This window comes from Bison bison, unplaced genomic scaffold (genome assembly GCF_000754665.1).
Source record: "Bison bison bison isolate TAMUID 2011002044 unplaced genomic scaffold, Bison_UMD1.0 scf7180017864304, whole genome shotgun sequence".
NCBI classification, from domain to species: Eukaryota; Metazoa; Chordata; class Mammalia; order Artiodactyla; family Bovidae; genus Bison; species Bison bison.
The window spans coordinates 2,905,153-2,916,987 of NW_011494876.1; the positions used below are offsets into that span (position 1 = coordinate 2,905,153).

General features: G+C 39.8%; 1 long non-coding RNA gene across 1 annotated transcript in view; it reads right to left on the reverse strand.

Moving 5' to 3' along the window:
- Nucleotides 1-581: 581 nt before the first annotated feature.
- Nucleotides 582-11,835, reverse strand: part of LOC104997063 — a 12,238-nt gene continuing 984 nt past the window's right edge. The window contains exon 2 of the long non-coding RNA XR_826286.1: nt 582-854. This is a non-coding gene — a long non-coding RNA (uncharacterized LOC104997063). The remainder of the gene's footprint in view (nt 855-11,835) is intronic.

Genomic DNA, 11,835 nt, shown 5'->3' on the forward strand with positions numbered 1-11,835 from the left:
CTAGCGCGGAGGAAACCACTGGCAGGCGAGAAAATGCAGGCCAGGTGCTGTCCCAGGTGTCGGCCCGAAGCCCACCACGGGAGATCAGCGCGTGCTCCCGGGTTACTTGAGCTCGATCAGCAAAGAGGAGACCATGAAACCAGTGTAAGATGCAGTGGAGGAGAGAGAGACCGAGGCGAATCCGTTTACATGTTTTAGAGACACGACTCCAAATTTCTGTATTTCCCTTTCCAATGCTCCTGGAAGTGATTCATTCACTACCACCCCCATCTCCTCCTCACCACCCCACCACCCCCAAGTCTAATTAGTTTTAATTCAAGCTGTTGGTCTCTCCCTCCCTCTTTATAATTTCTTTGCCTGGGCAGGGCGAGAAGCTAGGGCTTAGGTGAATGTACAGCATTCCTAGAAAATACTGTTTTCTGTTAGATATTGTTCACTCAAGCACTGGCCCACAAAACTTAGCACCCTTCCGCAATACACACATTGCGCGTAAAGCTTTTGCTCAAGTGATGGGTAAAGATGGTAAAATAAACGGCTATTTAATGAACTAAAGCACCTGAAGTACTTGAAACAGTAGCAGACCACATCAAGCGCTTTTAATTAAGTGTTCTTAGCATTACTGTTCCTTCAAACTGATGTGAAAAATCTGCAGCCTGAGACAGAAACAATGATTTTAATCAGCATGTTTCACATAGCAGTAATATCCGCACTCCTGAGGCACGCGTGTCATAGCTGCTTAGAGAGGCTTTCTTTAGATGGGGAAAAAGCAGGCTTATTCATTTTTTAAAATTATTGTTCATGTTTTTTTTTTTCTTAATCTGGATCATCTGATGTTACAGAGGTGGCCAACTTATCTGTAAAAGAAACAAAGTTCAACCCTCAGAAATATAAAGATATTTAAAGAAGAGTAAAAAATAATGAAACGTTATTGCATCCTAAACTTAACCCAGGGCTCCTGCGGAAAGTGCTTATTTTAGGTTCAAAATTTAAGGGCTTTAGTGGAAAAAAAATTTTAAATTACATATGTATGTGAATTTATTTTTTAAATGTTTAGAAATAAGTCTAAATTTTTTCCTGGATGACATGCAAACAAAAGTTCCCAAAAGTGAAGTTATGGATGCTTCCTGACCTTATCTAAGAAGCAGAGGAAAAAAAAAAAAAAAGAATAACCAAAAATAGTAGAAATGATTGGTAGTATAAAAAATCATTTCTAAAGTTTTAATTTCCAACAGAAGAAGATCAGTGAGAAAAAATGCGTAGGTAAAACATAATTTCCTTAGTAGTTCAGTACCTAACTTGTAACAAAGGCCCTCAATCTTCATGTCACCAATGTAGACCTTCAGTTTTTCATTCATCCAAATGACTGAAAAATCTGTAGAATTACAGAAATACATTTAAAAAACACCTAACTTAATGATTTTATGCGACTAAAGCACACAATTTATGGATTATTTTGTATTTTGCAATATTCTACATTTAAGAAAAACAAAAATTTGAATTTTATGGCATTTGGAGATGCCATTAAAAAGAAAAGCTTGGGGCCACCCAGGTATGTAGGTTCCAAAGAGAGTTTGCCTATTGAGTTCAGCCCTTCTGATCTCTGAGAGTACAGGATGAAAATAAAAATAAGGGGAAGAGTGAAGGACAGCCCTGCTTCAAGATACTGCTCGCTTTCCCCCTTTTTACATGTGAAAATACTTCAAGATTCACTAATATGACTTCAAGGTAATGAGGGTCAATATGGCAATTTGTAATACTTCAACTTCCTTCTTTATTCCAGTTTCATACCTCCCCCTCTTTTTGACTAGTTCAATAAAGAAAACACAACAGGGCTTAAAATAAAAAAATACTAAATATCCTCTTAGCATTATGATAGTTATTAAGAGAAATGGTTACTAATAGCAGCTATCAATTATTGGGTACCTACTAGGTGCCAAGCATTGTTGGAGGTTTGCATTATCTCTATTAATATTCACAACTGTGTAAGGCAGGAGTTGTATTACTGTTTACAGATGAGGAAAATGAGGGAGGGCTCTGGAGCCAGTCCCTATGAATTTTTTCTGAGTTCATATAGTGGCTCTTCACTTACAAACTATGTAATGTAAGCCAGTCGCCTAACCTACTTGGACCATCAGTTTCCTAACCTGTAAAACAGAGATAAAGCCAGGTTCCTTCTGAGCACTGCATGAAAAGATACATGGAAAGCACAAAAAAAGACAAAACAAATACTATAAACAGGTATCTTATATCACATTGAGCAATTCAGATAAATTCTTATCTGAGAACTGCATTACCAAGTTGAAGATGTGAGCACCAAGAGAATGACAGGCAATTTCTAGCCATCTCTCTTTCCCTGCAGCCAGTGCCTTTTACCAGATCCTCTTCACCCATGAAAAGTCCTAACTCCTTCTAGAACACGCAGTTTCTGATATCCAGAGTTGGTTTGGGTTTCCCAATAGTTTGAATGAGTAACCAACAAAAGCCAAAAGTGCTAACTGAGAAAAGTACAGTGTTCTGAAACTCAAATTTAGGCAACATTTAACAAGTGTTCTTATATCAAAGACACTCCCTATAACCAAGATTACAACAGAAATTCAAAAACTTGGTTTGATAATAAGGATAACCTGATGACTTCTTACCTAAACACCCCTCTTCTGCACCCAAAAAAATATGTAAAACCATAAGCAGTACAATTTACATTCATTTATTATTATTTCCATATAACAGTGTTCCTTGTATGCTATCAATCAGTTCTACCAGTATACTTCTGATGCTCTTTCAGTTCTGAAGATCTTCAGTATCTGTCTGCACAGATAAATGATAGGTTTTATAAGGTTTGAGTAATGAAGATTCAACTCATCAAACAGGTTCTGCTTACCTACCACGTATCAGGCGCTGTTAGGCACCGGGTTGAACACAACACAGTAATTTCTCTGAGGACATGAGAAGTAGGAGAAGTTTTTTTAATTCATCAAAATGCTCTTATGGAAAAAGCTGTCACCACCAATTAGACTGTATGTGGCTTAAGAACTAGGCCGTCAGAAGTGAAATGCTGCCAAGTTTTGAGCATTTCATCCCTTCCAGGGATGTATTTAAAAGGTGGCCTTACTTCACCATCCAAATTTAGGGACGTTCCCAGTAGGTGCCAAGGGTAACAAGGTCTCTCTTTACAAAAACGATTCTCTGCACAGCAGATTCACTTGTAAAATGCTTTGTTCAAAGGCCAAAGGCATCACTAAATGCAAAACGAAACAACAGAACAATCTTTAAATCCAGTTTAACGTAAAATGGCTGAAACTGTCTACAACTTTTCTAAGATGCAAGACCCCACATGACCAATCTTTTTGTTTGGAAAGAACCACTAGTCCCAATACAACATTTTAATAAACCTGAAAACTAGCAACTACAGTATATTTATGTGTGCAAATTACAGGGTTGATAACAGAGATTCTCCATCATCAACCCCAAAGGACTGCAATCATTTGAGTAACAAGAAACTCGGAACTACTGAATTAGGAATGTGTTGCCATGGGTTTCTTTCCTCCTGAAATTGGCTGTGCCTTTGTTTACAGCCTTTCTCCCTTCTCTGACCACCTTTCTTTCCTTTTTTCTTCTCCAGACAGAGCCAGGGCTCTCTTCTGCATAAGGGGTATGTCCAGGCCAGGCCTCTCCTTAACTGTGCTCCCTCTAATGAAATACCTTCTGGCCTGTTATGGATACATGAGTATTCCAGTAGGGGGAGAACAGTGGAAAAAATTGAATTCATCAGCTCAGTGGCTGGAACTGCTGAAAATCAAGTGCAAAATTAGGAATAATAAAGACAGTTGAAAAAGTGGAGACTTAAAGATGAAGGTAATTATCTTTTTAAAGACGTAACCTTGGCTTCTCCAGTGGTCTAGTGATTAGAAATCTGCCTCTCAACGCAGGTGACACTGGTTCCATCCCTGGTCTGTGAAGATCCCACATGCTGCAGAATACCTAAGCCTACGCCTCACAATTACAGAACCCATGCTCTCGAGCCACAACTGCTGAAGCCCATGTGCCCTACAGCCCAGGCTCCACAACAAGGGAGTAGCCCCAGCTCGTCACAACTAGAGAAAGCCTGCCCGCAGCAACAAAACTCAGCACAGCCAAAAATAACCAACTCAAAATTATATATAAAAGACTTAACCTGTATGTGTAGTCATTCTATAGACTATGTCATTTGCCCAAAAGTGCAAAGCTTTAAATTTTTGGTCTGTTTTCTTAATCATACGAGTGTAGCTCGTACAAGTTCTCCCAAAGAATCATCCATCAATAATAGTAAACTGCTTTGAAAGAGAGAAAATTTAACAATACACATAGAGAAGGTATTAACACATAACTTTAAACTGAATAACACCCAAATGTTTCTAGGAATTTGATACTAGCCTGTAATTTTAAATGATTCACAAATTTCATTTAAAATCTTTATTTAGAGCCTTAAGGTTAAAGAGTTCTTTTAAAAATAGAGGAAAAGGATTAAGTTATAGAAATGGAATGGAAAAACTGGACTAATGTTTAGCTATAAAAAGAGGCTGACTGTATAGTCATAGTCCTAGCACACTGCCTCAGATGCAATAAAATGCAAAGAGTAAACCCACTGTTAAAAATAATTCCCCATGTCACCTTTGTACCAATCAGCTGTCACTGAAGACAGTCAACTATCACCATCTTTTGGGCCCAGCAGTTAAGAGGATGTGTTCTACAGCCAATACGCCCAAGCTGAATCCCAGCTCTACCACTTATTTACTGTATAACCCTGGGGAAAGTTGAACTTCTCTTGGCCTGTTTCCTCATTTATAAAATGATGTAAAACAAGAGCATCTACTTTATGAGGAGTATTAAGAAAGTTATCAGTACAAAAGTACCCTACCCTACAGGCTTCCCAGATGGCACAGAGGTAAAGAATCTGCCTGCCAATGCTAAAGACGTGAGTTGGATCCTGAAGAAGGAAATGGCAACCCACTCCAGTATTCTTGCCTAGAAAATTCCAAGGACAGAGGAACCTGGCGGCTGCAATCCATAGGGTCGCAAAGAGTCAGACACGACTGAGCACACATACACCACACCCTACTCTACAGCTATTATTGCTAGCACCTCGTCTGTCACATAGAAAGCCCCAATTCTACTCTAGCCATGCTATGCTGTCATCATTCTTGCAGGGTAAAGCATGGCGTCAGTTATGTCAGTCTTTGCTTCAACACTTTCAGGGGCTCAGCACCGATTCCTCAACTCATAACCACTCCTTTCATAGCACTTCAGGTCCTTCACAGTTGGCCCCAGGCCCAGCTCTGCCACATCTACAGTGTTCCCTCTTGCAGGTACCCTACAGTCTGGCCAAAATGACCAAATCATAGTATTGAGTATGCTCCCCCTCCACATCCCAGCTCTCAAGTCTTTGTTCACATGGATCACACCATCTATAAAACTACTCTCCTTTGGCTAAAATCCTACAGTCACATCCCCCCTTCACGTTCTGTTTCCTTAACAAAATCTTTCCTGATCTCTCACACTAAGCTCACAGGATCTCATACACCTCTAAATCTAAACTGGACCTCCTGGACCGAGGTTAAGGGTAGTATATGTCCTGAAATCATGGTGGCAATGAAATATATGTTTAGTCTCCCATGGATTAACAGTTTGCATTCCCAACATAAGAGTGTCATTTGGAACATGGAAACCACCTCCTCACAAACTGTAAGATGTATGGTGGCCAGGTCCCCAAGCTGGTCAGCAAAATGCCTTAGGGCTGAACTCTAGGACTAACTGAAAGTGTAATAGCACAAGCAGGAAGGAATAACACAGCTCTTTTCTCCCTTTCTCTGCAGCAAAGTTCCAGCCCTAAGCAAAGACATAGATCCAGCAAACACAACTCCCCTAACTGCCACACCCTTCGTGTACATGGATTCAGGAACCCATCTGGGTTCCCCAAAGACAGACTGTTCCACAAAGGTCCTTTGTGGAACCTTTCCACCTCTAACATAAAACCTTCTTTTCCTTGGTAGAGAGAGAGAGCATGCAGATTTAACTACATTTCACTAACATGTGAATGAATGGCTGCAAATGAATACAGGTCCCTATCTTCAATCCCCAACCCACACAAATATTTTCTTATACAAAGGGAGAGACCTGAACCCAAATGACTCTCTAGATTTCATGGTCCCTAAACCCTTTTTCCCAGAAAGACACAATTACTTCATTCTCATGGCAACTTTGATTTTAAATGGCACCATCTATGACTTAAGGCAAAGTTTCAACCTTTTATTTTAACCAGTTTTATGCTTCTGACCAGCATAATATCTGCAGGACACATAGACCTTGATCCTGCTCTCCACTTTCTATTGCATCCTCCTCTCCACCCAACTGCTCAAAGTGAAGGAACCTCAGGAGCAGAAAAGGTAAACCAGAACAAAACCACCACTGGTGAGACTCGACTTTGCCACTTTCCAGAGCTTCTTGTCTTCACTCCAGAGAACAGGTATTTTCACAGAACATTTTTCCCCATCGGTTTCTGGGGAAAGGGGCAGCGCAGCTGCAGTCACAAGTGGATGGTTAGAAGGCTGCAATCCAACTTACTAAGTATTTCTTACAAAACAAGGCCAAACAGATAAACTGGACTTCATTGAAATCATGAAACTTTTGTGCTTCAAAGGACACCTTGAAGGAACTGAAAAGAACCCAGAGAATGGAGAAAATTTTTGTAAATCCTTTACCTGATAAGGGACTTGTATGTAGAATGTATAAAGAACTCTTACATCTAAAACTAAAAAGGACAAATAATCCAATTTTCACAATTCAAAAAGTTCTCAATAGACATTTCTCCACACAAGATAATACAAATGACCAATAAGCACGTGTAAAGATCCTCAACATCTTTTGTCGTAAGATAAATACAAACGAAAGTTATAATGAGATCTCACACCACACCCTCTAGGATAGCCACTAAGGAAATAAAGACAAACAAAACAGCAAATGACAAGTGTTGGTGAGGATGTGGAGGAATCAGCGTAGATTGTGGATGGGAAAGTAAACCGGTGCAGCCCCTGTGGAAAACAGTTTGACAGTCCTTTAAAAGGTTAAACGAAGGATTACAATATGATCCAGCAATTCCACTTCTAGATGTTCACTCAAAGAACTGAAAGCAGGGACTCAAAGAGATACCTGTACACCAAGGTTCATAAGGGCATTTTTCACAAAGCCAAAAGGTGGAAGCAACCAGGTGTCCACCAACTGCAGAATGCCTAAATACATGCGGTACAGCCACACAATAGAGTAGTATTCACCCATTAAAAGGAATGAGATACTGATAAATGCTGCAATACAGATAAACCTCAAAAACACGCAAAGTAAAAGAAGCCAGACACAAAAAGTCACATATTGCATGATTTCATTCATGTGAAATATCCAAAACAGGTAAATCCACAGAAACAAAGCAGATGAGCGGCTTCCAGGATCTGGTTAGAGAGAAGAGAGAAGGATGGAAAGTGACTGCTTTATGGAAACAATGTCTCCTTTGGGACTGATGAAATAATTTTAGACCTATATAGAGGTGCTGTCTGTGCAACACTGTCAATGTATTAAAAACGATTCAAATGGTAAATCTGCAGCATTTAAATTACATCTCAATAAAGCTATTTTTTAAAGCCAACCTTAAAATTTGGAAAATTTCACACAAAATTTCAGATTGACTTCTCTTGAAAAATCTCTATGATCTCATACCATTGACCACAAGGTCCTCATAACAAGATGGAGTTGAACAAGTTGGAGCTGAGGCTGGTCTTGGAGCCCGTTTCTGCCACTGACAATCCATTGACCTGTTACCAAAATGTAATAGGACACATTTTGTCTGTGCCTCAGTTAACTTCTCTGCAAAAGGAGGATCAAACCATATCTACATCATCAGGTTGTTACAAGGAGTTAGCAAATTAATATGGTTAGAAGAATGCCTGGCAAATAGTAAGAGCTCATCGTGTTGGTCACTTTTACATTTTATGACACTGCATTTTCTTTGTAATAAGAGGTAAATGGCATTTGCTTTTCATTTTTTTGTTGTTGTCTTTACAAATGGAGGTCTAGCATGTAATATAGCAATCCAAAAGAAAGAAGTAGAAAGACAGCCAAGATATAAATATTTTTAAGGGATATACAAAATACTATGCATAATATGTGCCACTTTTGTGAAAATAAATATAACAACAACAAATCTATGTATAGAAAACAGTAGATAACTCTAGACTTACAGGTAGTAGAGAGGGAAGGAATGTAATTAAAGGGGCTTTTTATTGGGGTTTATATAATGTTTACATTTTTCCCAGCTTTACTGAAATATAATTGACACAAAGGATTATGTATGTTTAAGGTGTACAATGTGAAGATTTGAGATACTTGAGAAAGATCCACAGATATGGATACATAGAGCTTCACTGAGGGTGCCAGTGGTAAAGAATTCACCTGCCTGCCAAAGTAGGAGACACAGAAACGCAGGTTCTATCCCTGGGTTGGGAAGATCCCTTGGAGTAGGAGGTAGCCCCCGACTCCAGTGTCCTTGCCTGGGAAATGACGTGGGCAGAGGAGCCTGGCGGGCTACAGTCTAGGGGGCCACAAAGAGTTGGACACAACAGTGACTAAGCATGCACACATATATCTCCAAACAATTACCACAATCAAGGTTAGCTGACATATCAGTCGCCTCACATAGTTACCTAATATTTTTTAATAGCAAACATTCATAATCAGGAACTATAATAAGAATGCTTTTTTTAAAGATTAGGAAATTCTAAATTAATTTTGTTTAAGACTTCCATGAGAGTATCATAAAATTCCATGAGGTGAGCAGAAATATCCTAGACTGATAAAGCCAGGGACTGCTTGCTTTACTTTGCAACCCAGAGGCTGCAATTCCCAAAGCACCAACCTTGCTTCAGTTTCTTTCTTAAGAACTTGTGGAGCGGACCCTGCTGGGTTTTACAGCTGCCAACAGAAGAGAATCTAAACTGCTGGCCTGGCAGTCAACAACTTTCACTATCTGACTCAACATCCTTTTTTTTTTTCTTCTAGCTTTATCATCTGTCACACCCCCTTACAAAGACTCCACTCTAGCTAGACAAGATGTAAAACACATATCCTTCAAATACTTTTCCACATGCCATCCTTTTTTTAAAAAAATTGAGGTAATATTCACATAACATAAAATTCACCATTTTAACCATTTTAAATGTACAACTTAGTGACACTGAGTGCACTCACAATGTGATGCAATCATACTCACAGCCTTGTCTAGAACATGTCATCACCCTGAAAGGAAACCCTGTACCCATTAAGTGGTCACTCCCCCTCTCCCATCCCTCCCCCAGCCCCTAGAAACCGCATGTTTTCTTTCTCAATAGATATGCCTATTTTGGATATTTCACAATGTTGAAACAATGCGGTATGTGACCTCTTGTGTCTGACTTCTTTCAGTTAGCATACGGTTCAAGGTTCACCCAGGTTGGAGCACATATCTGTAACTTCTACTTTACGGCTGAATAAAATTTCACTGTGTGTGGATATATCATCATTTACTGATCCATTCATCAGTTGACGGACGTTCGGGTTCTTTCCACCTTTTTACTTCTGTGACTAGTTGCACGCCATTATTTTTTCCCTTTGTTCAGCTTCATGCGATAATCAAAATCAAGCTTTCATGTGAGGTTCAAATCCACTCTAACCTTTCCCAAGCTAGCCTTGTCCCGAAGTCCTCACCTTTCTCTTACTTCCTTTATCACTTCTATACCCAAAGCAGCAAGTGTCAGCACATGGCAGAATCCCACAGACTTATTTAGGCTGACTCAAATTCTTTTCTTACATTGCTGACTTTGAAAACAATCAAAAAAATTCATTAAGGTTAGGTTTTCCATTTTCTTAACATTTTGATGGGTCTGGGTTATTCCAGTAACCACAGTTTTAACTGCTCTCACTGTTTTTACCCTTGCTCTGTATACCCTAACTGAATACATAGAGTGGCCAGAGTGGTTTTATTAAAATAGAAGGCAGATCACTGTATTTACTTATTATATTTGCTACCTGTTATCTGTTCCAGTGGCACAATGGCAGGGGCTTGTGTTCCTTTTATTTACTAATTAATACTCCGTGCCCAGAAGAGCACTGCATGTAAGCAGGCACTCCATTAATACTTGCTGAATGGATTTTGGGGCCTACAGTCAGCTGGTACTGAAAAGGTAAGCCCTTTGCGACTGGTCATGAATCTAATAGTTTCTCATAGTTTTACCTGGTACATTTCATTCCTCCACACATCTGACCCCTGCAGACCCGAGTCCGATACTTCTTTAACCCCTTGTCATTGGCTTCCTGGTGCCCTATTGTATGTACCACTCTGATGGCAGAAAGCAAGAAGGAGCTAAAGAGCCTTTTAATGAGGGTCAAAGAGGAGAGTGAAAAAGCTTGAAACTCAACATTACAAATAAGGTCATGGCATCTAGTCCCATCACCTCATGGCAAACAGAAGGGGAAAAAGTGGAAGTAGTGAGATTTTATTTTCTTGGGCTCCAAAACCACTGCAGACAGTGACTGCGGCCAAAAACTAAAACACACTTGCTCCTTGGAAGAAAAGCTATGACAAACCTAGACTGAATTAAAAAGCAGAGACATTACTTTGCCAACACAGTTCAGTATAGAGAGTTGGGCCATAAAGAAGGTTGAGCACCAAAGAATTAATGCTTTTCAATTGTGGTGCTAGAGAAGACTCTTGAGAGTCCCTTGGACTGCAAGAAGATCAAACAAGTCAACCCTAAAGGAAATCAACCCTGAATATTCATTGGAAGAGCTGATGCTGAAGCTAAAGCTCCAATACTTTGGCCACCAAATGCAAAGAGTTGATTCATTAGAAAAGACCCTGATGCTGAGAAAGACTGAAGGCAAAAGGAGAAGAGCACGGCAGAGAATGAGATGGTTGGATGGCATCACCAACTCAATGGACACGAATTTGAGAAAACTCCGGGAGATAGTGGAGGACAGAGGAGCCTGGCGTGCTGCAGTCCATGGGGTTGCAGAGAGTCAGACATGACTTAGCAACTGAACAGTAACAATCCTATTGTATTTTATTCTTCATCAGAATAGTAGTCTGTGAAAATCACCTCCTATTGCTCTCTTTTCCTCCTCAGGGACAATCCTGCACACAGTAGAAGCTCAATAAACAATTATGGACTAACAAGCTCCTTTAGCATTTCTGTCAGATATGTTTTCTCTCTACTTTCTCCTCTCACCTCCTCATATCCCACCCCTGCCAGCTGCTGATCACCATCTAGGAAAGTCCTGCTTCTCTCTTCTCTGGCACTTTCCAGACATTCCACAGAGAATAACATCCTTGGTGATGACTGTGATGATCACTGAAAGATACCTCTGCACTACTGGCCTTTCAGCTTTGGGCCGGAAAAATTTTAAGGGCCTGTTTTGAAGGTTGAGACTGCATAGCTATCCAGTCTTATGTTCTTCTAAACACCTTAACAGAACTACCACATCCTTCTAGAAGCTCCCGTTTCTGCTTCGCCATGGTCAAGACACATGTTCATGTTGTCCACAATGGTTCTATCTTTGCTACAGATGCCTATAACCTGATGGAAGCACTGCAATTTGTCATCTAAATATGTAAGCTGATCAGTTTCAGATGCTGAAACTCCTTTGGTCTTTCCTGTTTGGATTCTTTTCAGGTTTATTCTTCAATGACTCATCTTAAACTGCATCTTAACTTGGAAGCCCCCTCATTTCTTTTAAGAGTAGATGGGAGCATAGATCTTTTATTATTTTTTTTTAATGTTG